Below are 27,151 nucleotides of genomic sequence, written 5' to 3' on the forward strand. Positions count from 1 at the left end.
AGCTGTCCTTGCTCTATCCCCTCAATGCTGAACAACATGATGCCCTACTAAGACGGAGCCTTCTGACACCAAGCTGTTCTTGCTCTATCCCCTCCATGGTGAACAACAGTATACCCTACTAAGACACAGCCTACTGACACCAAGCTGTCCTTGCTCTATCCCCTCAATGCTGAACAACAGGATACCCTACTAAGACAGCCTACTGACATCAAACTTTCCTTGCGCTATCCCCTCAATGCTGAACAACAGGATACCGTACTAAGACACAGCCTACTGACACCAAGCTGTCCTTGCTCTATCCCCTCAATGCTGAACAACAGGATACCCTACTAAGACACAACCGACTGGCACCAAGCTGTCCTTGCTCTATCCCCTCAATGCTGAACAACATGATGCCCTACTAAGACGGAGCCTTCTGACACCAAGCTGTTCTTGCTCTATCCCCTCCATGGTGAACAACAGTATACCCTACTAAGACACAGCCTACTGACACCAAGCTGTCCTTGATCTATCACCTCAATTCTGAACGACAGGATACCCTACTAAGACAGCCTACTGACATCAAACTTTCCTTGCGCTATCCCCTCAATGCTGAACAACAGTATACCCAACTAAGACACAGCCTACTGACACCAAGCTGTCTTTGCTCTCTCCTCTCAATGCTGAACAACATGATATCCTACTAAGACACAACCAACTGATACCAAGCTGTCCTTGATCTATCACCTCAATACTGAACAACATGATGCCCTACTAAGACACAGCCTACTGACACCAAGCTGTCCTTGCTCTATCCCCTGAATGCTGAACAACAGGATACCCTACTAAGACACAACCGACTGGCACCAAGCTGTCCTTGCTCTATCCCCTCGATGCTGAACAACATGATGCCCTACTAAGACGGAGCCTTCTGACACCAAGCTGTTCTTGCTCTATCCCCTCCATGGTGAACAACAGTATGCCCTACTGAGACACAGCCTACTGACACCAAGCTGTCTTTGCTCTCTCCTCTCAATGCTGAACATCATGATACCTTACTAAGACACAACCAACTGACACCAAGCTGTCCTTGCTCTATCACCTCAATGCTGAACAACATGATGCCCTACTAAGACACAGCCTACTGACACCAAGCTGTCCTTGCTCTATCCCCTCAATGCTGAACAACAGGATACCCTACTAAGACACAGCCTACTGACACCAAGCTATCCTTGCTCTATCCTCTCAATGCTGAACAACAGGATACCCTACTAAGACACAGCCTACTGACACCAAGCTGTCCTTGATCTATCCCCTCAATGCTGAACAACAGGATACCCTACTAAGACACATCCTACTGACACCAAGATGTCCTTGCTCTATCCCCTCAATGCTGAACAACAGAATACCCTACTAAGGCACAGCCTACTAACACCAAGCTGTCCTTGCTCTATCCCCTCAATGCTTAACAACAGGATACCCTACTAAGACACAGCCAACTGACACCAAGCTGCCCTTGCTCTATCCCCTCAATGCTGGACAGCAGGATACCCTACTAACACACCGCCTACTGACACCAAGCTGTCCTTGCGCTATCCCCTCAATGCTGAACAACAGGATACCATACTAAGACACAGCCTACTGACACCAAGCTGTCCTTGCTCTATCCCCTCAATGCTGAACAACAGGATACCCTACTAAGACACAACCGACTGGCACCAAGCTGTCCTTGCTCTATCCCCTCAATGCTGAACAACATGATGCCCTACTAAGACGGAGCCTTCTGACACCAAGCTGTTCTTGCTCTATCCCCTCCATGGTGAACAACAGCATACCCTACTAAGACAGCCTACTGACATCAAACTTTCCTTGCGCTATCCCCTCAATGCTGAACAACAGTATACCCTACTAAGACACAGCCTCCTAACACCAAGCTGTCTTTGCTCTCTCCTCTCAATGCTGAACAACATGATATCCTACTAAGACACAACCAACTGACACCAAGCTGTCCTTGATCTATCACCTCAATACTGAACAACATGATGCCCTACTAAGACACAGCCTACTGACACCAAGCTGTCCTTGCAATATCCCCTCAATGCTGAACGACAGGATACCCTACTAAGACAGCCTACTGACATCAAACTTTCCTTCCGCTATCTCCTCAATGCTGAACAACAGGATACCGTACTAAGACACAGCCTACTGACACCAAGCTGTCCTTGCTCTATCCCCTCAATGCTGAACAACAGGATACCCTACTAAGACACAACCGACTGGCACCAAGCTGTCCTTGCTCTATCCCCTCGATGATGAACAACATGATGCCCTACTAAGACGGAGCCTTCTGACACCAAGCTGTTCTTGCTCTATCCCCTCCATGGTGAACAACAGTATGCCCTACTAAGACACAGCCTACTGACACCAAGCTGTCTTTGCTCTCTCCTCTCAATGCTGAACATCATGATACCCTACTAAGACACAACCAACTGACACCAAGCTGTCCTTGCTCTATCACCTCAATGCTGAACAACATGATACCCTACTAAGACACAGCCTACTGACACCAAGCTGTCCTTGCTCTATCCCCTCAATGCTGAACAACAGGATACCCTACTAAGACAGCCTACTTATATCAATCTGTCCTTACGCTATCCCCTCAATGCTGAATAACAGGATTCCGTACGAAGACACAGCCTACTGACACCAAGCTGTCCTTGCTCTATCCCTCAATCCTGAACAACAGGATATCCTGCTAAGACACAGCCTACTGACATTTTAAGCTGTCCTTGCTCTATCCCTCAATGCTGAACAACAGTATACCCTACTAAGACAGAGCCTACTGACACCAAGCTGTCCTTGCTCTGTCCCCTCAATGCTGAACAACATGATGCCCTACTAAGACACAGTCTACTGACACCAACCTATCCTTGCTCTATCCCCTCAATGCTGAAGAACAGGACACCCTACTAAGACACAGCCTACTGACACCAAGCTGTCCTTGCTCTATCCCCTCAATGCTGAACAACAGGATACCCTACTAAGACACAGCCTACTGACACCAAGCTGTCCTTGCTCTATCCTCTCAATGCTGAACAACAGGATACCCTACTAAGACACAGCCTACTGACACCAAGCTGTCCTTGCTCTATCCCCTCAATGCTGAACAACAGGATACCCTACTAAGACACATCCTACTGACACCAAGATGTCCTTGCTCTATCCCCTCAATGCTGAACAACAGGATACCCTACTAAGGCACAGCCTACTAACACCAAGCTGTCCTTGCTCTATCCTCTCAATGCTTAACAACAGGATACCCTACTAAGACACAGCCAACTGACACCAAGCTGCCCTTGCTCTATCCCTCAATGCTGGACAGCAGGATACCCCTACTAACACACCGCCTACTGACACCAAGCTGTCCTTGCTCTATCCCCTCAATGCTGAACAACAGGATATCCTGCTAAGACACCGCCTACTGACACGCGAAGCTGTCCTTGCTCTATCCCTCAATGCTGAACAACAGGATACCCTACTAAGACACAACCGACTGGCACCAAGCTGTCCTTGTTCTATCCCCTCGATGCTGAACAACATGATGCCCTACTAAGACGGAGACCTTCTGACACCAAGCTGTTCTTGCTCTATCCCCTCCATGGTGAACAACAGTATACCCTACTAAGACACAGCCTACTGACACCAAGCTGTCCTTGATCTATCACCTCAATGCTGAACGACAGGATACCCTACTAAGACAGCTTACTGACATCAAACTTTCCTTGCGCTATCCCCTCAATGCTGAACAACAGTATACCCTACTAAGACACAGCCTACTAACACCAAGCTGTCTTTGCTCTCTCCTCTCAATGCTGAACAACATGATATCCTACTAAGACACAACCAACTGACACCAAGCTGTCCTTGATCTATCACCTCAATACTGAACAACATGATGCCCTACTAAGACACAGCCTACTGACACCAAGCTGTCCTTGCAATATCCCCTCAATGCTGAACGACAGGATACCCTACTAAGACAGCCTACTGACATCAAACTTTCCTTGCGCTATCCCCTCAATGCTGAACAACAGGATACCGTACTAAGACACAGCCTACTGACACCAAGCTGTCCTTGCTCTATCCCCTCAATGCTGAACAACAGGATACCCTACTAAGACACAACCGACTGCCACCAAGCTGTCCTTGCTCTATCCCCTCGATGCTGAACAACATGATGCCCTACTAAGACGGAGCCTTCTGACACCAAGCTGTTCTTGCTCTATCCCCTCCATGGTGAACAACAGTATACCCTACTAAAACACTGCCTACTGACACCAAGCTGTCTTTGCTCTCTCCTCTCAATGCTGAACATCATGATACCCTACTAAGACACAACCAACTGACACCAAGCTGTCCTTGCTCTATCACCTCAATGCTGAACAACATGATGCCCTACTAAGACACAGCCTACTGACAGCAAGCTGTCCTTGCTCTATCCCCTCAATGCTGAACAACAGGATACCCTACTAAGACAGCCTACTGACATCAAACTGTCCTTACGCTATCCCCTCAATGCTGAATAACAGGATTCGTGACGAAGACACAGCCTACTGACACCAAGCTGTCCTTGATCTATCCCCTCAATGCTGAACAACAGCATACCCTACGAAGACGCAACCGACTGGCACCAAGGTGTCCTTGCTCTATCCCCTCAATGCTGAACAACAGGATACCCTACTAAGACAGCCTACTGACATCAAACTGTCCTTGCGCTATCCCCTCAATGCTGAACAACAGGATACCGTACTAAGACACAGCCTACTGACTACAAGCTGTCCTTGCTCCATCCCCTCAATGCTGAACAACAGGATACCCTACTAAGACACAACCGACTGGCACCAAGCTGCCCTTGCTCTATCGCTTCAATGCTGAACAACATGATACCCTACTAAGACACAGCCTACTGACAGCAAGCTGTCCTTGCTCTATCCCCTCAATGCTGAACAACATGATGCCCTACTAAGACACAGTCTACTGACACCAACCTATCCTTGCTCTATCCCCTCAATGCTGAACAACAGGACACCCTACTAAGGCACAGCCTACTGACACCAAGCTGTCCTTGCTCTATCCCCTCAATGCTGAACAAAAGGATACCCTACTAAGACACAGCCTTCTGACACCAAGCTGTCCTTGCTCTATCCTCTCAATGCTGAACAACATGATATCCTACTAAGACACAACCAACTGACACCAAGCTGTCCTTGATCTATCACCTCAATACTGAACAACATGATGCCCTACTAAGACACAGCCTACTGACACCAAGCTGTCCTTGCTCTATCCCCTCAATGCTGAACAACAGGATACCCTACTAAGACACAACCGACTGGCACCAAGCTGTCCTTGCTCTATCCCCTCGATGCTGAACAACATGATGCCCTACTAAGACGGAGCCTTCTGACACCAAGCTGTTCTTGCTCTATCCCCTCCATGGTGAACAACAGTATGCCCTACTGAGACACAGCCTACTGACACCAAGCTGTCTTTGCTCTCTCCTCTCAATGCTGAACATCATGATACCCTACTAAGACACAACCAACTGACACCAAGCTGTCCTTGCTCTATCACCTCAATGCTGAACAACATGATGCCCTACTAAGACACAGCCTACTGACACCAAGCTGTCCTTGCTCTATCCCCTCAATGCTGAACAACAGGATACCCTACTAAGACACAGCCTACTGACACCAAGCTATCCTTGCTCTATCCTCTCAATGCTGAACAACAGGATACCCTACTAAGACACAGCCTACTGACACCAAGCTGTCCTTGATCTATCCCCTCAATGCTGAACAACAGGATACCCTACTAAGACACATCCTACTGACACCAAGATGTCCTTGCTCTATCCCCTCAATGCTGAACAACAGAATACCCTACTAAGGCACAGCCTACTAACACCAAGCTGTCCTTGCTCTATCCCCTCAATGCTTAACAACAGGATACCCTACTAAGACACAGCCAACTGACACCAAGCTGCCCTTGCTCTATCCCCTCAATGCTGGACAGCAGGATACCCTACTAACACACCGCCTACTGACACCAAGCTGTCCTTGCGCTATCCCCTCAATGCTGAACAACAGGATACCATACTAAGACACAGCCTACTGACACCAAGCTGTCCTTGCTCTATCCCCTCAATGCTGAACAACAGGATACCCTACTAAGACACAACCGACTGGCACCAAGCTGTCCTTGCTCTATCCCTCAATGCTGAACAACATGATGCCCTACTAAGACGGAGCCTTCTGACACCAAGCTGTTCTTGCTCTATCCCCTCCATGGTGAACAACAGCATACCCTACTAAGACAGCCTACTGACATCAAACTTTCCTTGCGCTATCCCCTCAATGCTGAACAACAGTATACCCTACTAAGACACAGCCTCCTAACACCAAGCTGTCTTTGCTCTCTCCTCTCAATGCTGAACAACATGATATCCTACTAAGACACAACCAACTGACACCAAGCTGTCCTTGATCTATCACCTCAATACTGAACAACATGATGCCCTACTAAGACACAGCCTACTGACACCAAGCTGTCCTTGCAATATCCCCTCAATGCTGAACGACAGGATACCCTACTAAGACAGCCTACTGACATCAAACTTTCCTTCCGCTATCTCCTCAATGGTGAACAACAGGATACCGTACTAAGACACAGCCTACTGACACCAAGCTGTCCTTGCTCTATCCCCTCAATGCTGAACAACAGGATACCCTACTAAGACACAACCGACTGGCACCAAGCTGTCCTTGCTCTATCCCTCGATGATGAACAACATGATGCCCTACTAAGGCCAGCCTTCTGACACCAAGCTGTTCTTGCTCTATCCCCTCCATGGTGAACAACAGTATGCCCTACTAAGACACAGCCTACTGACACCAAGCTGTCTTTGCTCTCTCCTCTCAATGCTGAACATCATGATACCCTACTAAGACACAACCAACTGACACCAAGCTGTCCTTGCTCTATCACCTCAATGCTGAACAACATGATACCCTACTAAGACACAGCCTACTGACACCAAGCTGTCCTTGCTCTATCCCCTCAATGCTGAACAACAGGATACCCTACTAAGACAGCCTACTTATATCAATCTGTCCTTACGCTATCCCCTCAATGCTGAATAACAGGATTCCGTACGAAGACACAGCCTACTGACACCAAGCTGTCCTTGCTCTATCCCCTCAATCCTGAACAACAGGATATCCTGCTAAGACACCGCCTACTGACACGAAGCTGTCCTTGCTCTATCCCCTCAATGCTGAACAACAGTATACCCTACTAAGACAGAGCCTACTGACACCAAGCTGTCCTTGCTCTGTCCCCTCAATGCTGAACAACATGATGCCCTACTAAGACACAGTCTACTGACACCAACCTATCCTTGCTCTATCCCCTCAATGCTGAAGAACAGGACACCCTACTAAGACACAGCCTAATGACACCAAGCTGTCCTTGCTCTATCCCCTCAATGCTGAACAACAGGATACCCTACTAAGACACAGCCTACTGACACCAAGCTGTCCTTGCTCTATCCTCTCAATGCTGAACAACAGGATACCCTACTAAGACACAGCCTACTGACACCAAGCTGTCCTTGCTCTATCCCCTCAATGCTGAACAACAGGATACCCTACTAAGACACATCCTACTGACACCAAGATGTCCTTGCTCTATCCCCTCAATGCTGAACAACAGGATACCCTACTAAGGCACAGCCTACTAACACCAAGCTGTCCTTGCTCTATCCTCTCAATGCTTAACAACAGGATACCCTACTAAGACACAGCCAACTGACACCAAGCTGCCCTTGCTCTATCCCCTCAATGCTGGACAGCAGGATACCCTACTAACACACCGCCTACTGACACCAAGCTGTCCTTGCTCTATCCCCTCAATGCTGAACAACAGGATATCCTGCTAAGACACCGCCTACTGACACGAAGCTGTCCTTGCTCTATCCCCTCAATGCTGAACAACAGGATACCCTACTAAGACACAACCGACTGGCACCAAGCTGTCCTTGCTCTATCCCCTCGATGCTGAACAACATGATGCCCTACTAAGACGGAGCCTTCTGACACCAAGCTGTTCTTGCTCTATCCCCTCCATGGTGAACAACAGTATACCCTACTAAGACACAGCCTACTGACACCAAGCTGTCCTTGATCTATCACCTCAATGCTGAACGACAGGATACCCTACTAAGACAGCTTACTGACATCAAACTTTCCTTGCGCTATCCCCTCAATGCTGAACAACAGTATACCCTACTAAGACACAGCCTACTAACACCAAGCTGTCTTTGCTCTCTCCTCTCAATGCTGAACAACATGATATCCTACTAAGACACAACCAACTGACACCAAGCTGTCCTTGATCTATCACCTCAATACTGAACAACATGATGCCCTACTAAGACACAGCCTACTGACACCAAGCTGTCCTTGCAATATCCCCTCAATGCTGAACGACAGGATACCCTACTAAGACAGCCTACTGACATCAAACTTTCCTTGCGCTATCCCCTCAATGGTGAACAACAGGATACCGTACTAAGACACAGCCTACTGACACCAAGCTGTCCTTGCTCTATCCCCTCAATGCTGAACAACAGGATACCCTACTAAGACACAACCGACTGCCACCAAGCTGTCCTTGCTCTATCCCCTCGATGCTGAACAACATGATGCCCTACTAAGACGGAGGCTTCTGACACCAAGCTGTTCTTGCTCTATCCCCTCCATGGTGAACAACAGTATACCCTACTAAAACACTGCCTACTGACACCAAGCTGTCTTTGCTCTCTCCTCTCAATGCTGAACATCATGATACCCTACTAAGACACAACCAACTGACACCAAGCTGTCCTTGCTCTATCACCTCAATGCTGAACAACATGATGCCCTACTAAGACACAGCCTACTGACAGCAAGCTGTCCTTGCTCTATCCCCTCAATGCTGAACAACAGGATACCCTACTAAGACAGCCTACTGACATCAAACTGTCCTTACGCTATCCCCTCAATGCTGAATAACAGGATTCCGTACGAAGACACAGCCTACTGACACCAAGCTGTCCTTGATCTATCCCCTCAATGCTGAACAACAGCATACCCTACGAAGACGCAACCGACTGGCACCAAGGTGTCCTTGCTCTATCCCCTCAATGCTGAACAACAGGATACCCTACTAAGACAGCCTACTGACATCAAACTGTCCTTGCGCTATCCCCTCAATGCTGAACAACAGGATACCGTACTAAGACACAGCCTACTGACTACAAGCTGTCCTTGCTCCATCCCCTCAATGCTGAACAACAGGATACCCTACTAAGACACAACCGACTGGCACCAAGCTGCCCTTGCTCTATCGCTTCAATGCTGAACAACATGATACCCTACTAAGACACAGCCTACTGACAGCAAGCTGTCCTTGCTCTATCCCCTCAATGCTGAACAACATGATGCCCTACTAAGACACAGTCTACTGACACCAACCTATCCTTACTCTATCCCCTCAATGCTGAACAACAGGATACCCTACTAAGACACAGCCTACTGACACCAAGCTGTCCTTGCTCTATCCCCTCAATGCTGAACAAAAGGATACCCTACTAAGACACAGCCTACTGACACCAAGCTGTCCTTGCTCTATCCTCTCAATGCTGAACAACAGGATACCCTACTAAGACACTGCCTACTGACACCAAGCTGTCCTTGCTCTATCCCCTCAATGCTGAACAACAGGATACCCTACTAAGACACATCCTACTGACACCAAGATGTCCTTGCTCTATCCCCTCAATGCTGAACAACAGAATACCCTACTAAGGCACAGCCTACTAACACCAAGCTGTCCTTGCTTTATCCCCTCAATGCTTAACAACAGGATACCCTACTAAGACACAGCCTACTGACACCAAGCTGTCCTTGCTCTATCCCCTCAATGCTTAACAACAGGATACCCTACTAAGACACAGCCAACTGACACCAAGCTGCCCTTGCTCTATCCCCTCAATGCTGGACAGCAGGATACCCTACTAACACACCGCCTACTGACACCAAGCTGTCCTTGCTCTATCCCCTCAATGCTGAACAACAGGATATCCTGCTAAGACACCGCCTACTGACACGAAGCTGTCCTTGCTCTATCCCCTCAATGCTGAACAACAGGATACCCTACTAAGACACAGCCTACTGACACCAAGCTGTCCTTGCTCTATCCCCTCAATGCTGAACAACAGGATGCCCTACTAAGACACAGCCTACTGACACCAAGCTGTCCTTGCTCTATCCCCTCAATGCTGAACAACAGGATACCCTACTAAGACACAGCCTACTGACACCAAGCTGTCCTTGCTCTATCCCTCAATGCTGAACAACAGGATACCCTACTAAGACACAGCTTACTGACATCAAACTGTCCTTGCTCTATCCCTCAATGCTGAACAACAGTATACCCTACTAAGACACAGCCTACTAACACCAAGCTGTCTTTGCTCTCTCCTCTCAATGCTGAACAACATGATATCCTACTAAGACACAACCAACTGACACCAAGCTGTCCTTGCTCTATCACCTCAATGCTGAACAACATGATGCCCTACTAAGACACAGCCTACTGACACCAAGCTGTCCTTGCTCTATCCCCTCAATGCTGAACAACAGGATACCCTACTAAGACACAGCCTACTGACATCAAACTTTCCTTGCTCTATCCCCTCAATGCTGAACAACAGGATACCCTACTAAGACACAGCCTACTGACACCAAGCTGTCCTTGCTCTATCCCCTCAATGCTGAACAACAGGATACCCTACTAAGACACAACCGACTGCCACCAAGCTGTCCTTGCTCTATCCCCTCGATGCTGAACAACATGATGCCCTACTAAGACGGAGCCTTCTGACACCAAGCTGTTCTTGCTCTATCCCCTCCATGGTGAACAACAGTATACCCTACTAAAACACTGCCTACTGACACCAAGCTGTCCTTGCTCTCTATCCTCTCAATGCTGAACAACATGATACCCTACTAAGACACAACCTACTGACACCAAGCTGTCCTTGCTCTATCCCCTCAATGCTGAACAACATGATGCCCTACTAAGACACAGCCTACTGACACCAAGCTGTCCTTGCTCTATCCCTCAATGCTGAACAACAGGATACCCTACTAAGACACAGCCTACTGACACCAAGCTGTCCTTGCTCTATCCCCTCAATGCTGAACAACAGGATACCCTACTAAGACACAGCCTACTGACACCAAGCTGTCCTTGCTCTATCCCCTCAATGCTGAACAACAGGATACCCTACTAAGACACAGCCTACTGACACCAAGCTGTCCTTGCTCTATCCCTCAATGCTGAACAACAGGATACCCTACTAAGACACAGCCTACTGACACCAAGCTGTCCTTGCTCTATCCCCTCAATGCTGAACAACAGGATACCCTACTAAGACACAGCCTACTGACACCAAGCTGTCCTTGCTCTATCCCTCAATGCTGAACAACAGGATACCCTACTAAGACACAGCCTACTGACACCAAGCTGTCCTTGCTCTATCCCCTCAATGCTGAACAACAGGATACCCTACTAAGACACAGCCTACTGACACCAAGCTGTCCTTGCTCTATCCCCTCAATGCTGAACAACAGGATACCCTACTAAGACACAGCCTACTGACACCAAGCTGTCCTTGCTCTATCCCTCAATGCTGAACAACAGGATACCCTACTAAGACACAGCCTACTGACACCAAGCTGTCCTTGCTCTATCCCCTCAATGCTGAACAACAGGATACCCTACTAAGACACAGCCTACTGACACCAAGCTGTCCTTGCTCTATCCCTCAATGCTGAACAACAGGATACCCTACTAAGACACAGCCTACTGACACCAAGCTGTCCTTGCTCTATCCCCTCAATGCTGAACAACAGGATACCCTACTAAGACACAGCCTACTGACACCAAGCTGTCCTTGCTCTATCCCTCAATGCTGAACAACAGGATACCCTACTAAGACACAGCCTACTGACACCAAGCTGTCCTTGCTCTATCCCTCAATGCTGAACAACAGGATACCCTACTAAGACACAGCCTACTGACACCAAGCTGTCCTTGCTCTATCCCCTCAATGCTGAACAACAGGATACCCTACTAAGACACAGCCTACTGACACCAAGCTGTCCTTGCTCTATCCCTCAATGCTGAACAACAGGATACCCTACTAAGACACAGCCTACTGACACCAAGCTGTCCTTGCTCTATCCCCTCAATGCTGAACAACAGGATACCCTACTAAGACACAGCCTACTGACACCAAGCTGTCCTTGCTCTATCCCCTCAATGCTGAACAACAGGATACCCTACTAAGACACAGCCTACTGACACCAAGCTGTCCTTGCTCTATCCCCTCAATGCTGAACAACAGGATACCCTACTAAGACACAGCCTACTGACACCAAGCTGTCCTTGCTCTATCCCCTCAATGCTGAACAACAGGATACCCTACTACTAAGACACAGCCTACTGACACCAAGCTGTCCTTGCTCTATCCCCTCAATGCTGAACAACAGGATACCCTACTAAGACACAGCCTACTGACACCAAGCTGTCCTTGCTCTATCCCTCAATGCTGAACAACAGGATACCCTACTAAGACACAGCCTACTGACACCAAGCTGTCCTTGCTCTCTATCCCTCAATGCTGAACAACAGGATACCCTACTAAGACACAGCCTACTGACACCAAGCTGTCCTTGCTCTATCCCTCAATGCTGAACAACAGGATACCCTACTAAGACACAGCCTACTGACACCAAGCTGTCCTTGCTCTATCCCCTCAATGCTGAACAACAGGATACCCTACTAAGACACAGCCTACTGACACCAAGCTGTCCTTGCTCTATCCCTCAATGCTGAACAACATGATACCCTACTAAGACACAGCCTACTGACACCAAGCTGTCCTTGCTCTATCCCTCAATGCTGAACAACAGGATACCCTACTAAGACACAGCCTACTGACACCAAGCTGTCCTTGCTCTATCCCCTCAATGCTGAACAACAGGATACCCTACTAAGACACAGCCTACTGACACCAAGCTGTCCTTGCTCTATCCCCTCAATGCTGAACAACAGGATACCCTACTAAGACACAGCCTACTGACACCAAGCTGTCCTTGCTCTATCCCCTCAATGCTGAACAACAGGATACCCTACTAAGACACAGCCTACTGACACCAAGCTGTCCTTGCTCTATCCCTCAATGCTGAACAACAGGATACCCTACTAAGACACAGCCTACTGACACCAAGCTGTCCTTGCTCTATCCCCTCAATGCTGAACAACAGGATACCCTACTAAGACACAGCCTACTGACACCAAGCTGTCCTTGCTCTATCCCTCAATGCTGAACAACAGGATACCCTACTAAGACACAGCCTACTGACACCAAGCTGTCCTTGCTCTATCCCCTCAATGCTGAACAACAGGATGCCCTCCTACTAAGACACAGCCTACTGACACCAAGCTGTCCTTGCTCTATCCCCTCAATGCTGAACAACAGGATACCCTACTAAGACACAGCCTACTGACACCAAGCTGTCCTTGCTCTATCCCCTCAATGCTGAACAACAGGATACCCTACTAAGACACAGCCTACTGACACCAAGCTGTCCTTGCTCTATCCCTCAATGCTGAACAACAGGATACCCTACTAAGACACAGCCTACTGACACCAAGCTGTCCTTGCTCTATCCCCTCAATGCTGAACAACAGGATACCCTACTAAGACACAGCCTACTGACACCAAGCTGTCCTTGCTCTATCCCCTCAATGCTGAACAACAGGATACCCTACTAAGACACAGCCTACTGACACCAAGCTGTCCTTGCTCTATCCCTCAATGCTGAACAACAGGATACCCTACTAAGACACAGCCTACTGACACCAAGCTGCCCTTGCTCTATCCCCTCAATGCTGAACAACAGGATACCCTACTAAGACACAGCCTACTGACACCAAGCTGTCCTTGCTCTATCCCCTCAATGCTGAACAACATGATACCCTACTAAGACACAGCCTACTGACACCAAGCTGTCCTTGCTCTATCCCCTCAATGCTGAACAACAGGAAACCCTACTAAGACACAGCCTACTGACACCAAGCTGTCCTTGCTCTATCACCTCAATGCTGAACAACAGGATACCCTACTGAGACACAGCTTACTGGAACCAAACTGTCCGTGCTCTGTCCCCTCAATGCTGAACAACAGGATACCCTACTAAGACACAGCCTACTGACACCAAGCTGTCCTTGCTCTATCACCTCAATGCTGAACAACATGATACCCTACTAAGACACAGCTTACTGGCACCAAACTGTCTTTGCTCTATCCCCTCAATGCTGAACAACAGGATACCCTACTAAGACACAGCCTACTGACACCAAGCTGTCCTTGCTCTATCCCCTCAATGCTGAACAACAGGATACCCTACTAAGACACGGCCTACTGACACCAAGCTGTCCTTGCTCTATCCCCTCAATGCTGAACAACAGTATACCCTACTAAGACACAGCCTACTGACACCAAGCTGTCCTTGCTCTATCCCCTCAATGCTGAACAACAGGATACCCTACTAAGACACAGCCTACTGACACCAAGCTGTCCTTGCTCTATCCCTCAATGCTGAACAACAGGATACCCTACTAAGACACATCCTACTGACACCAAGCTGTCCTTGCTCTATCCCTCAATGCTGAACAACAGGATGCCTTACTAAGACACAGCCTACTGACACCAAGCTGTCCTTGCTCTATCCCTCAATGCTGAACAACAGGATACCCTACTAAGACACAGCCTACTGACACCAAGCTGCCCTTGCTCTATCCCCTCAATGCTGAACAGCAGGATACCCTACTAACACACCGCCTACTGACACCAAGCTGTCCTTGCTCTATCCCCTCAATGCTGAACAACAGGATACCCTACTAAGACACAGCCTACTGACACCAAGCTGTCCTTGCTCTATCCCCTCAATGCTGAACAACAGGATACCCTACTAAAGACACAACTGCCAACTGACTTGCTCTATCCCTTGCTCTATCATCTCACTGCTGAACAACAGGATACCCTACTAAGACACAGCCTACTGTCACCAAGCTGCCCTTGCTCTATGCCCTCAATGCTGAACAACAGGATACCCTACTAAGACACGGCCTACTGACACCAAGCTGTCCTTGCTCTATCCCCTCCATGCTGAACAACAGTATACCCTACTAAGACACAGGCTATAGACACTAAGCTTTCCTTACTCTGTCCCCTGAATGCTGAACAACAGGATATCCTGCTAAGACACAGCCTACTGACACCAAGCTGTCCTTGCTCTATCCCCTCAATGCTGAACAACAGGATACCCTACTAACACACGGCCTACTGACACCAAGCTGTCCTTGCTCTATCCACTCCATGGTGAACAACAGTATACCCTACTAAGACACAGGCTATAGACACTAAGCTTTCCTTGCTCTGTCCCCTCAATGCTGAACAACAGGATACCCTACTAAGACACAGCCTACTAACACCAAGCTGTCCTTGCTCTATCCCCTCAATGCTTAACAACAGGATACCCTACTAAGACACAGCAAACTGACACCAAGCTGCCCTTGCTCTGTGCCCTCAATGCTGGACAGCAGGATACCCTACTAACACACCGCCTACTGACACCAAGCTGTCCTTGCTCTATCCCCTCAATGCTGAACAACATGATACCCTACTAAGCCACAGCCTACTGACACCAAGCTGTCCTTGCTATATCCCCTCAATGCTGAACAACAGGAAACCCTACTAAGACACAGCCTACTAACACCAAGCTGTCCTTGCTCTATCACCTCAATGCTGAACAACATGATACCCTACTAAGACACAGCTTACCGGCACCAAACTGTCTTTGCTCTATCCCCTCAATGCTGAACAACAGGATACCCTACTAAGACACAGCCTACTGACACCAAGCTGCCCTTGCTCTATCCCCTCAATGCTGAACAACAGGATACCCTACTAACACACAGCCTACTGACACCAAGCTGTCCTTGCTCTATCCCCTCAATGCTGAACAACATGATACCCTACTAAGACACAGCCTACTGACACCAAGCTGTCCTTGCTCTATCCCCTCCATGCTGAACAACAGTATACCCTACTAAGACACAGCCTATAGACACTAAGCTTTCCTTGCTCTGTCCCCTCAATGCTGAACAACAGGATACCCTACTAAGACACAGCCAACTGACACCAAGCTGCCCTTGCTCTATGCCCTCAATGCTGGACAGCAGGATACCCTACTAACACACCGCCTACTGACACCAAGCTGTCCTTGCTCTATCTCCTCAATGCTGAACAACAGGATACCCTACTGAGACACAGCTTACTGGCACCAAACTGTCCTTGCTCTATCCCCTCAATGCTGAACAACAGGATACCCTACTAAGACACAGCCTACTGACACCAAGCTGCCCTTGCTCTATCCCTCAATGCTGAACAACAGGATACCCTACTAAGACACAGCTTACTGTCACCAAGCTGCCCTTGCTCTATGCCCTCAATGCTGAACAACAGGATACCCTACTAAGACACGGCCTACTGACACCAAGCTGTCCTTGCTCTATCCCCTCCATGCTGAACAACAGTATACCCTACTAAGACACAGGCTATAGACACTAAGCTTTCCTTACTCTGTCCCCTCACTGCTGAACAACAGGATATCCTGCTAAGACACAGCCTACTGACACCAAGCTGTCCTTCCTCTATCCCCTCAATGCTGAACAACAGGATACCCTACTAACACACGGCCTACTGACACCAAGCTGTCCTTGCTCTATCCACTCCATGGTGAACAACAGTATACCCTACTAAGACACAGGCTATAGACACTAAGCTTTCCTTACTCTGTCCCCTCAATGCTGAACAACAGGATACCCTACTAAGACACAGCCTACTAACACCAAGCTGTCCTTGCTCTATCCCCTCAATGCTTAACAACAGGATACCCTACTAAGCCACAGCCTACTGACACCAAGCTGTCCTTGCTATATCCCCTCAATGCTGAACAACGGGAAACCCTACTAAGACACAGCCTACTAACACCAAGCTGTCCTTGCTCTATCACCTCAATGCTGAACAACATGATACCCTACTAAGACACAGCTTACTGGCACCAAACTGTCTTTGCTCTATCCCCTCAATGCTGAACAACAGGATACCCTACTAAGACACAGCCTACTGACACCAAGCTGCCCTTGCTCTATCCCCTCAATGCTGAACAACAGGATACCCTACTAACACACGGCCTACTGACACCAAGCTGTCCTTGCTCTATCCCCTCAATGCTGAACAACATGATACCCTACTAAGACACAGCCTACTGACACCAAGCTGTCCTTGCTCTATCCCCTCCATGCTGAACAACAGTATACCCTACTAAGACACAGCCTATAGACACTAAGCTTTCCTTGCTCTGTCCCCTCAATGCTGAACAACAGGATACCCTACTGGGTGAGGCATGATGTTGTACGGCGATGTGGTATCTCATCAGAACGTCCTCTTTATTTGGAAACATACACACTGGTCACAGATCAAAAACGGAGTGTGGGGAGTGAGGTATATCTTAGCCATCAAGTGGTATTCTTAGAAACAAACGACTGTAAAAGGACTTATGAATGAATGTACACTTTATGGTGAGGAATTTGATTTCGACCAGCTGAACATGATAATGAAAAATAACCACTTTGGTTGTACAATTATGAAGCCATAATCAAGCTCAAGGTTTAATTCAGGAATTGCACATATTGAACACAATAATTGTAATGGACTTCAATAGTTACTTCTTTTAAGTACAGCTGGACCAAAAACAAAAACGAAGTAAGTAATTTAACACTAAGGTCTGTCATGGCTGTATTAGTGTTATGAATGCACAGTTACATTTAGAAAGGACATAATGAGTGTTCGATGGCTGTCATTGTTTACTGGTGATTAGGTACCTGACTGTACCTGAGTGTAGGTTCCATTCTTGTGTTGTATTCAACCGGAAAATAGAATAGAATTTGTACTTGTGTAATCTGGAATGTGACACGTGTTACGTCAGTTCGTACTGGCCTGTACTAATATGATAATTTTCTATGCTAATTTTATATTTAGCACTTGTGTTAACGGAGTCCAACAATCATATCTTCCTGCAGTAGTTGTCTCCCTTACAGTATATGAACCCACGGGCTACCTGCATCGACCCCAGTATGTATTTCTGTAGATAGAAATGTTAGCCCTGCACAACTTGCTGTGACCTGTTTGGTGTTTAATGCAACAATTGTTAGGTCCACCAATTCTTTCAGATGTTCAGATATTGTAAATATATTTTATTTTAATCAAACAAGATCTCAGAAGTGTCATGTTCAAGAAAAGTGATTCATTTTCCCTTCCTGCAATATTAGCGCCAACATTCTATACCGGTTAAGTCGAATTGCTATACCAGAGTAATGGACTGCATCAGGCAGTTATTAAACATTCTAAGCGTATGTTGCTTATAATTTTATATTCCGACTATGTAAACTATATGACACGAGTTGTTTCGTTCTGGCTACGTCTATGTTCCTATGATATGTTGAAACGTTTAGACGATAATGGAGATGTTAACTGGGCTTTGGCAGTACGATCAATGTTATTTCAACATGGCTTTGCCTATGTATGGATATATCAAAATGTTGGAAACTGTGAATTGTTTTTAAACTCTTTTAAACAACGTTGTAAAGATATGTACTACCAAGAATGGATGCAAGATATAAGAGTGAGTGAGTGAATTTAGTTTTACCACGCACTCAGTAATATTCCGGCTATATGGCGGCGGTCTGTAAATAATCGAGTCTGGACCAGAAAATCCAGTGGTCAACAGCATGAGCATCGATCTGCGCGCAAGATATAAGAAACTCAAAATCAGTTTACATGTATTTTGCTTTTAAATCTGATATTGTTCCAGAATTGTATTTGACTGCACTCTCTTCGTTTTAACAAAATTCAGATGCGGCTCCACCAATCTGAAAATAGTTTTGTATAGAAGATCTAAAGACAATGACATTAGTGTAACTGTATGTGATTATTGTATAATGAAATGTGTTAATGAAATGTCCTTTATATGCAGCGGAAAGAACTCACTACATACCAGATATCTATATTATGAACCCAAATAAACAAAAATTTGTACATCTTCTAAAAACTAAGAAGCATAATATCATACTCCGTCTATCAAATTTTGTAAACAAAATCATCTCCATGTGTCCTGTAAGCTTTAATCTAAGTTGTCATTTTGTACTATTGGCCTCATGGCCACATTTATGAAATAAATCTATCTGTCTGTCTGTCCGTCTGTCTGTCTATCTGTATCACATCTTTTGACCAATGTAGAGATATCACGTCTTAAAGAGTTCAACGTAATCTTTTGGAGTGTCCTCGTTATGTTAACATAACACAAAATCTCAGAAGTGACACTCGAGAAATTGGATACATTTCCCCTTCCTGCAAAAATGGGCCCAAACATTTTAGACGGGACTGCTTTAGGCAGGTGTGGCATATTCTAAGCGTATATCGTATGATAGAAACATTAAACAAAACATATGTATTGCTTTTATATCGCTTTAACACTTATTTGTCTGTTTGATTGTGTGTGTTTTTATTGAACGAGTGTCACGGTGACATTTTTCCTTTCCTTTTTTACCAAAACCAAAAACGGTTGTTTGATGTTTTAGTCCACTTCACTAAACAGTGGATTCTGACATTTCAAAATATATGAATCTAATAAATACATATTTTTCATGGTAAATAATATCTTTTGGTGTTGTATGTCTACCTATATTTATAGTTCAACATCGATTAATGTGTTTGGTGCAAACTGGTCGTATTTGGTGGACAATAATCACGGACAACATGTCACGTCATACGTTCACCCGTGAGCTGAAAATCACCAGTGCCACAAGAGTAAGGAGTTTAAAGTCACATGGCATTATGTCCTTGTTCTTGAGAAACACTCGCTTTAGCACAGATTCTTCCATGGCCGTTGTCAACTACTGCACGTCTAGGACTGGTTCTGGGCTTGCGCCGTCATACACCACTACGATAACAACTAATCAGGGGTTGGAATTCCATGCATAAATACATATGGGCTCGTCCAAACTGTTCATTGAATGACAAGAATCGCTCCTTCATTTGGTTATGCAGGTCTTTGTGCTGTTTCCATTGGCAGGGATGGTTTCCTTGTTGTGGCCATGTTCTGAGACCCTGGTCAGCAGTTCAATTCTCAGAGATTCTTCCTCTGTGGGGGTGGAACCGTGGGTGTCTGTTTGTACCTTCTTTAGGCTGCATTTCACATTTATATAGAACTATGTTGACATGAACATTTATTTACCATCCATTTATACACCTACCTACCTACCTACCTACCTACATACATACCTCCCTGCCATCACCTGCCTTACCACCTACATGCCTACCTGTCTGCCTACACCCACCTACCAACCTACACCTACCTACCTGCCCTTACGCACCTACCTACCTACCTACCTGCCCACCATCTACACCCAGCTACCTACCTGCCCGCCTACCTACCCTACCTCACCCACCTGCACCCCTGCACCCTGCCTGCCTGCCCTTACGTGCCCTGCCTACCTACATGCCCTACACACACCACCTACCTGCCCTTACGTACCTACCTACCTACCTACCTGCCCACCTACACCACACACCTACACACCCAACTACCCTACCTACCATGCACATTTTCACACCTGCCCCCTGCCACCTGCACCCTGCATGCCTCTGTATGCGTGCCCTCTGTGCCTCATATTGCCTGCACTTACTCTGCCTGCCTGCTTGGGTGTGCCTGCATGCCTGCGATCTGCATGCCAGCCGTTGTGCTTATCATGGGTTATGTGTGCCTGGATCTGCATTACATGTGTGTGTGTGTTCCATCATGGCCTGTGGGTGTGCAGTGTGGCCTGTGTGGTGGGTTGCCTGGATGCCTGGGTTGAAGGCAGTTGCGTGTCTGATGGAGGGATGTGTGCATGGTGGGTTGTGGATGATGGAAGACGTTTGATCGGTTGACGGATGGTGATTTGATGGAAGCTGTGGTGGATGTGGATTGAGCCTGTGGAGGTCAAGATGTCCTGTGGCTCAGGAATCGTTTGTGTGGCTGGAGGGTTTTAAAATCGGGATGCATTCCCCGTCAGTCAAGCAGTGGGTGGGTGGAGTGTCATTGTTGTGTGATCCTATGGACAGGGGTCAGTTCTGCAGTGGTTTGTGGGTTGGAGTGTGGGTTCTTCTTGCTGATGACATGGGGTTCCTCTGCCAGGGTGCTGGATCTTCAAGACTGTGTCATAGATGTGGAATGATGTGAAGCCAAGGTTAGATCATGGCTGGGATGTCAGACAATGACGGTTGACATCGGTGATTGATTATGAGGGGGTGGAAATGTGCGGGTTGTGTCGGTGCAGATCGTCATCCTTGGTTGCCAAAGGCTGCGTGTGGTGGGGTGTCATGGACTGTCGTGTTGGTTGGGATTATTCCAGTGTCTTTGGTCATGATCTTGTCATGTGTCTGTGGGATTGGCATTGTGGTGGCTCCTCACAAAGGTGTGAGTGAGGGTTGTGCAACAATTTTGTAAAAAGTTCAGGACTACCTGGCTTCCGTGTTGGTTCAGGTGTCATTGCCCGGTGCAGTGAGGGGCCCTCTGCCTGTTGAGGGGGAAGGGGTTGTGTGTTATAAGTCCATATTTCCATTGTTTTCGTGTCTATCGTGATGGAATGTGTGCCATTTGATCTTCGTTTCGGTTTGGGATAAGAATATCTATCTCTATCCCCATCTATCATACCTGCCCTTGCATTCCCTACACTGCCTGCATGCCCTGCACCGCACCGTGCCTTGCCACGTGCCCTGCCTGCCTGCCCGGCCTTTGCCTGCAGCTGCGCTGGGTGCCTGCCCGCCCGTACCTACCTGCCTGCCAGCCTTCACTGCACCTGCACCTGCCTGCGCGCGCCCGCGTGCCTGCCGCACGCCCGGCCTGCACGCGCGGCGCCCGCGTGCCTGCCGCACCGCTGCGCTGGGCGCGCGGCGCCCGCGTGCCACCTGCCTGCGCCCGCCCACACCTGCACCTACGTGCCTGCCCGCTGCCTGCCTGCCTGCCTGCCTGCACCCTGCGCACCAACATTATGGACAAGGAGAATATATACATGAAGGATATTTGAATTTATCCAATAAACGAGGTTGATGTACAGTGTGATGATATTACTAATAGGTGTGTTATAATAGATAATGGATATGAAGCAAGATGGGCAAAGTGCAGGGGGCGGCTTAATCTTGACTGGCGTTGATTAGATAGCTTACAGATCACTTTTAGTCACCTCTCTTGTGTGTTACGTGGAAGAGACAGGAATACAGGTGAGCTGCTCATTTCAAGGCACCCAGGAGATACAGGTCTGTTATACATCCCGTGTGAATAACTCGTATATATTCAGAACATCGATAGCATCAACTTAGATTTAAGGCATGTTGTTTTACATACGTACTTAGTTCTATCAACACACAAAATTTCAAAGGAAGACAAACCGAAAGTAGGGATTGTTAGACCCGAGGTTTTAAAACTAAAATGTAGCGATGATAGTTTTTGTCATTGTTATGTGTTTTATAAATGTCTGACATTCGGGTAAACATGTAAAACTTACAGTATGACTATATACACTTCCCAAAAGAAACGCATAGGTGATATTGATAGTTGAAATTTGAAATATTTTTCAATATTAGTGTTTGATTGTTATAATTTTGCCTGTATAATGCTGGTTTGTGTAAATGGAACGAATGCATAGCACAAAAACGCTCCTTTGGGAAATTTTAATGCACGTTCACGTTCTAAAGTGTCAACTTGCTGGAAAATGTCATGGAGGAAAGTGGTTCACAATATACACGTACAGTTCAGAGGAATTGTAAGCAGGGACATTGCCTATGTATGGTCGTTTTACTTTTATACGGTCGTTGGCATTTTCGTCGGATTGATATAGACCTTGGAGTACCAGGATAGGAACTGGTTCATTTTCGGAATCAAAGTGACACAGCAACTGCAAGTGCAAGCGCAGTGCCTGGTTTGAGGAGGGTGTCGGTGCAAACCATTCGTAATCGTTTACGAGAAGCTGGCCGTCGAGTCAAAAGACCTGTGCTGTGACGGAAGAGTACGTGTCTATCGACGTCTAAATGATCGATTTGCCCAGAATTGTATCGCCCAGGTTCACCGATACGGTGGAGATCTCGAGTGTCATGATGTGGGGAGCCATATCCTACACGCAGAAATCTTACTTTGTGCTCCTTCAGGACAATTTACCTGTTATTCAGTACAGAGACGAAATCTTAATGATTTACATGGTTCCGATCATTGACCGCCAGAGGGAGTTGTTCCAGTAAGATAATGCCAGGCTTCACACAGCACATGCCACTATTCAGAATCTTCAGAATGAGAACATTACAGTGCTTCCATGGCCTTCCAAATAACCCGACCTCAACCCCATCAAGCATTTGTGGGGTGACCTCGACCGACACGTACGTGTATCATTCTTTATGGAATAATAAAGACGTGTTTTTAAAAGACCCTGTTGAACCCGCAGAGGCTATCCCAGTATCCCCCACATTTCACAAGAGCGACTTAGTAGTGAGCAGTTTGTGACCTGGCTGGGCATCATCAGAACCCGGATGTGATTCGTGTTGTGCAGATGGCGACGTCCTGGGAGGAGAAAATGACGGAATTCCTGACCTGTGTGATTTGCCAGGAACTGTACACAGACCCGTGTACACTGAGGTGTGATCACACATTCTGCAGGAAATGTGTCAACTGATACATCCAAACCAGACTAGATGCTGTACAGTCCAAGACCATCCCCTGTCCCTCCTGTCGACAAGATACCAAGGTCCCCCACCCCAGCAGGCCGGTGGAGGAGTGGGCGGGGCAGATCAAAGCCAGCATCATTATACAAGGGCTGATTGACACACAGGAACCTTCTACAAGTACTGCAGGTGCAAATACCGATTGTCCTACTGATTATTATCAGTCACTTGTGTGAATTGTATGATTAAGCCCGAAAAGCCCTTGAAAATATATATACATGTAATTTGTCTAAAATACAAATGGCACAACATGGAAGGAATATTTGTAGATCTTCAGGGTACCTGGTATCAGGGGATCTTCGGGGTATCACTCTCTCTATGCCTTAAAATAGTCATGAATTTACCTGGATTTCTCAGTCTTTAAGAGAAGCGACAGAACCCTTTCCACATCTGAAAGCAAAGTCGATTGTACAAGCTTATGAATATATCATTGTGAATTGTTGAATTACCATAGACATGTCCACTTTCAGATACTGGTTCGTTTTGCTCGGTGTGTGAGAAATTAGGGGAGACAACAAGTACTGAAGGTGCGACAAGCCTAGGAACTACTTACTGACATACTGATTATTATGTATCAACCTAATGCTAATATAATGTGTAATGTAAAGCCCCTGAATGCCCTGGTAAATAGGATATCTAAAATAGTATACAAATGGCAATGACATTATGATATATCCTCAGGATAGGCAATAGTGATCAGAACTGTACATTGATGAATCTGATTGATCTACATGGGTAAGTGAGTGAAATGAGTTGACACCACTGTCACACATCAAACCCATGTGAGTAAATTGAACACAGGTCTTCAGCCGGACAAGCCATCACTTTACCCTGTACCCACCACCCTATCTATGCCTTAAAGACAGCACGGAGTTTACCTTGATTGCACAATATTTAAATTTATGAACATATTCTGATATACCGAATAACCATAGACATGTCCACATTCAGATTACTGGCTAGCTATTCTCGAAACGTTCGTAGCCCTACCAACTTCTTAAGCCCATTCTTAACACATTGGCTAAGACAAAAGTTGAGAATTCTTAGGGCTACGAACGTTTCGAGAATAAGGGTTGCTCGCTGTGTGAGAAGTTAGGGGAGACAACTCCAGGAGCCTTATGGTGTTCTGAGTGTGAAGTGTTCCTCTGCAAGATGCATCGTGCAAGTCCAGCATCACATGACCATGAAATGTGTGACCTTTCAGGAGAGGTGAAGGTCAAAAGACGCAAGTTTGTATGCAGGGAACACAAGGGTGAGGTTATAAAGTTCGTCTGTGAAGACTGTCACAAAGCCGTGTGTCAGACATGTTGCGTAATTTACCACAGGAAATGTGAGTCTGTCGTTACCATGGAATCATTGATGCCAACCATAAAGTATCACTTGAGAAAGAACGTGAATGAATTGTCAAAGAAAATAGATAGAAGCCAAATGTTGCTTCAGAAAAGGCACACACAAAAAGAGAAGAAAAGAGAAAAGTAAAGTAGATATTGAAAACAACATCAAATCTGCTGTTGTTGAGAGAGTCATCGCCAGCATCAGACAGAAGGAAAAACTGCTGATGAATGAAGTTAAGGACATTACATATCAACAAACACAGCAACATAAGGCAGATATTAAACTTGAAGAGATCGAGATGCAGATGTACAGACAACATTGTGAGTTCATAGACCAGGCCTTGGTATCGGACTGTGAGATGGGCCTGTATGACGCGTATCAGGCCCGGGAGTCTGGAGCTGTAGAGATGGAGGATGTCAGGGATACAGAGGCAACAGACACCCGGGAGAATATATGGAATCAGGTTTACACCAGACACTGACAATGTTCTGAAGGTCCTGGATAACCTACAGTTAGGGAAGATTGACGTCACATACCAGGATCGAGAGCAATATCTGCCAATTCCAGTGCTGGTTGATGGGAGGGTGTCGGATGATGATGAGGAGCCTTTCCTACAAGACGTTACAGTTCTGGTTGTAGATGGTGTACAGACATGTGTTGTTACGGACCCAAAAAACAAATGTGTGAAATCATATTTCCCAAGAACTAATCACTCATGCCATAGTAAGCTGGATAACACTCCACATGCGATAACACTGTTGACTGAGAAGCGAGTGATGGTTGCTGTCAAACGTTCCCTCCAGATTGTAACAATAAAAATGACCCCTGACCTGGTGCTGCTCTCTACCACCACAACCCGTACGGGTTACTTCAGTTTGGGCTGTTCTGAATCCTTCATGTCTAGCAGCAGGTCATTGGAAATGTGTTGATATCCTGGACATGGCTGGACACGTGTTGAGGTCAATCACTACATTCAATGATGACTCGCTATTTACCTACCCCGCCTACATGTGTGTCAACACCAAGGGCAAGATGCTTGTGTCTGACTGTGGGAAGAGGTCTGTGACATGTCTGACGCCAGAGAGGGATGTTGTGTGGAGATCTGCGCCTGCCAAATACGGACCACTCACCTTCCCTTGTAATATCACAACTACCACGAAAGGGGACATCTTGCTTCTAGACACTGCTAGGGTAATACAGCTGACAGAGTCGGGGGAGTTTGTCAGAGAATATCGACACATCGTTGATTATCCACGGGGATTGTATGTAGACAGACATGAGACAGTGCTTGTGTGTCACGAAAATAAAAAATTACTGGAACTCAAATTCGAATAGTCATGGATTCACTGCGTGCATCCTAGCATCAGTAAAACATGAACTACACTATAACTGCTTGACAACGACATTAGAATCTATGTCGCAACGTCGCCTGTACAGAATACTGAAATTGTATATCCAGAAACAGAATTATCCTCAGTCCTTATCTCATCAATTTCTAGAATGCCAATCAAAGAAGAAATAACCAATTTGGTAGTCCAATCATGAAGCCACAATCAAGCCCGGGTTGAATTCAGGAATGAATTGCGGTTATTGAAGGGAAAGAATCGGTCACACAAGAACTGCAATGGGCTTCAATGTTTAAAGAGCTGATCCGAAAGCAAGAACGAAGTAAACAGTTTGACAATAAGGTCTGCAATGGTTATACTATTGTTATGAATGCACAGTGCCATTTAGAAAGGACAGGATGAGTGTTAGATAGTTGTCATTGTTTACTGGTGATTAGGT

The 27,151-nt window shown here is 46.6% G+C and overlaps 1 protein-coding gene and 1 long non-coding RNA gene across 2 annotated transcripts in view; one reads left to right on the forward strand and one right to left on the reverse strand.

Annotated features, from left to right (window-relative positions):
* LOC124283426 (protein wech-like) overlaps positions 1-25,943 on the forward strand; it is a 57,713-nt gene extending 31,770 nt beyond the window's left edge. Inside the window, exon 3 of the transcript XR_006900340.1 lies at positions 25,797-25,943. The gene's annotated coding sequence lies outside the window, so the exon portion shown is untranslated. The remainder of the gene's footprint in view (positions 1-25,796) is intronic.
* On the reverse strand, positions 2,958-4,124 carry LOC124283428. Its single transcript, XR_006900341.1, has 3 exons — positions 4,092-4,124; positions 3,602-3,740; positions 2,958-3,102 (listed from the first exon to the last, which is right to left on the reverse strand). It is a non-coding gene; the product is annotated as an uncharacterized LOC124283428 (long non-coding RNA).
* Positions 25,944-27,151: the final 1,208 nt, after the last annotated feature.

This window comes from Haliotis rubra, unplaced genomic scaffold, assembly GCF_003918875.1.
Source record: "Haliotis rubra isolate DU_JTF1 unplaced genomic scaffold, ASM391887v1 Scf315, whole genome shotgun sequence".
In the NCBI taxonomy this organism is placed as follows: domain Eukaryota; kingdom Metazoa; phylum Mollusca; class Gastropoda; order Lepetellida; family Haliotidae; genus Haliotis; species Haliotis rubra.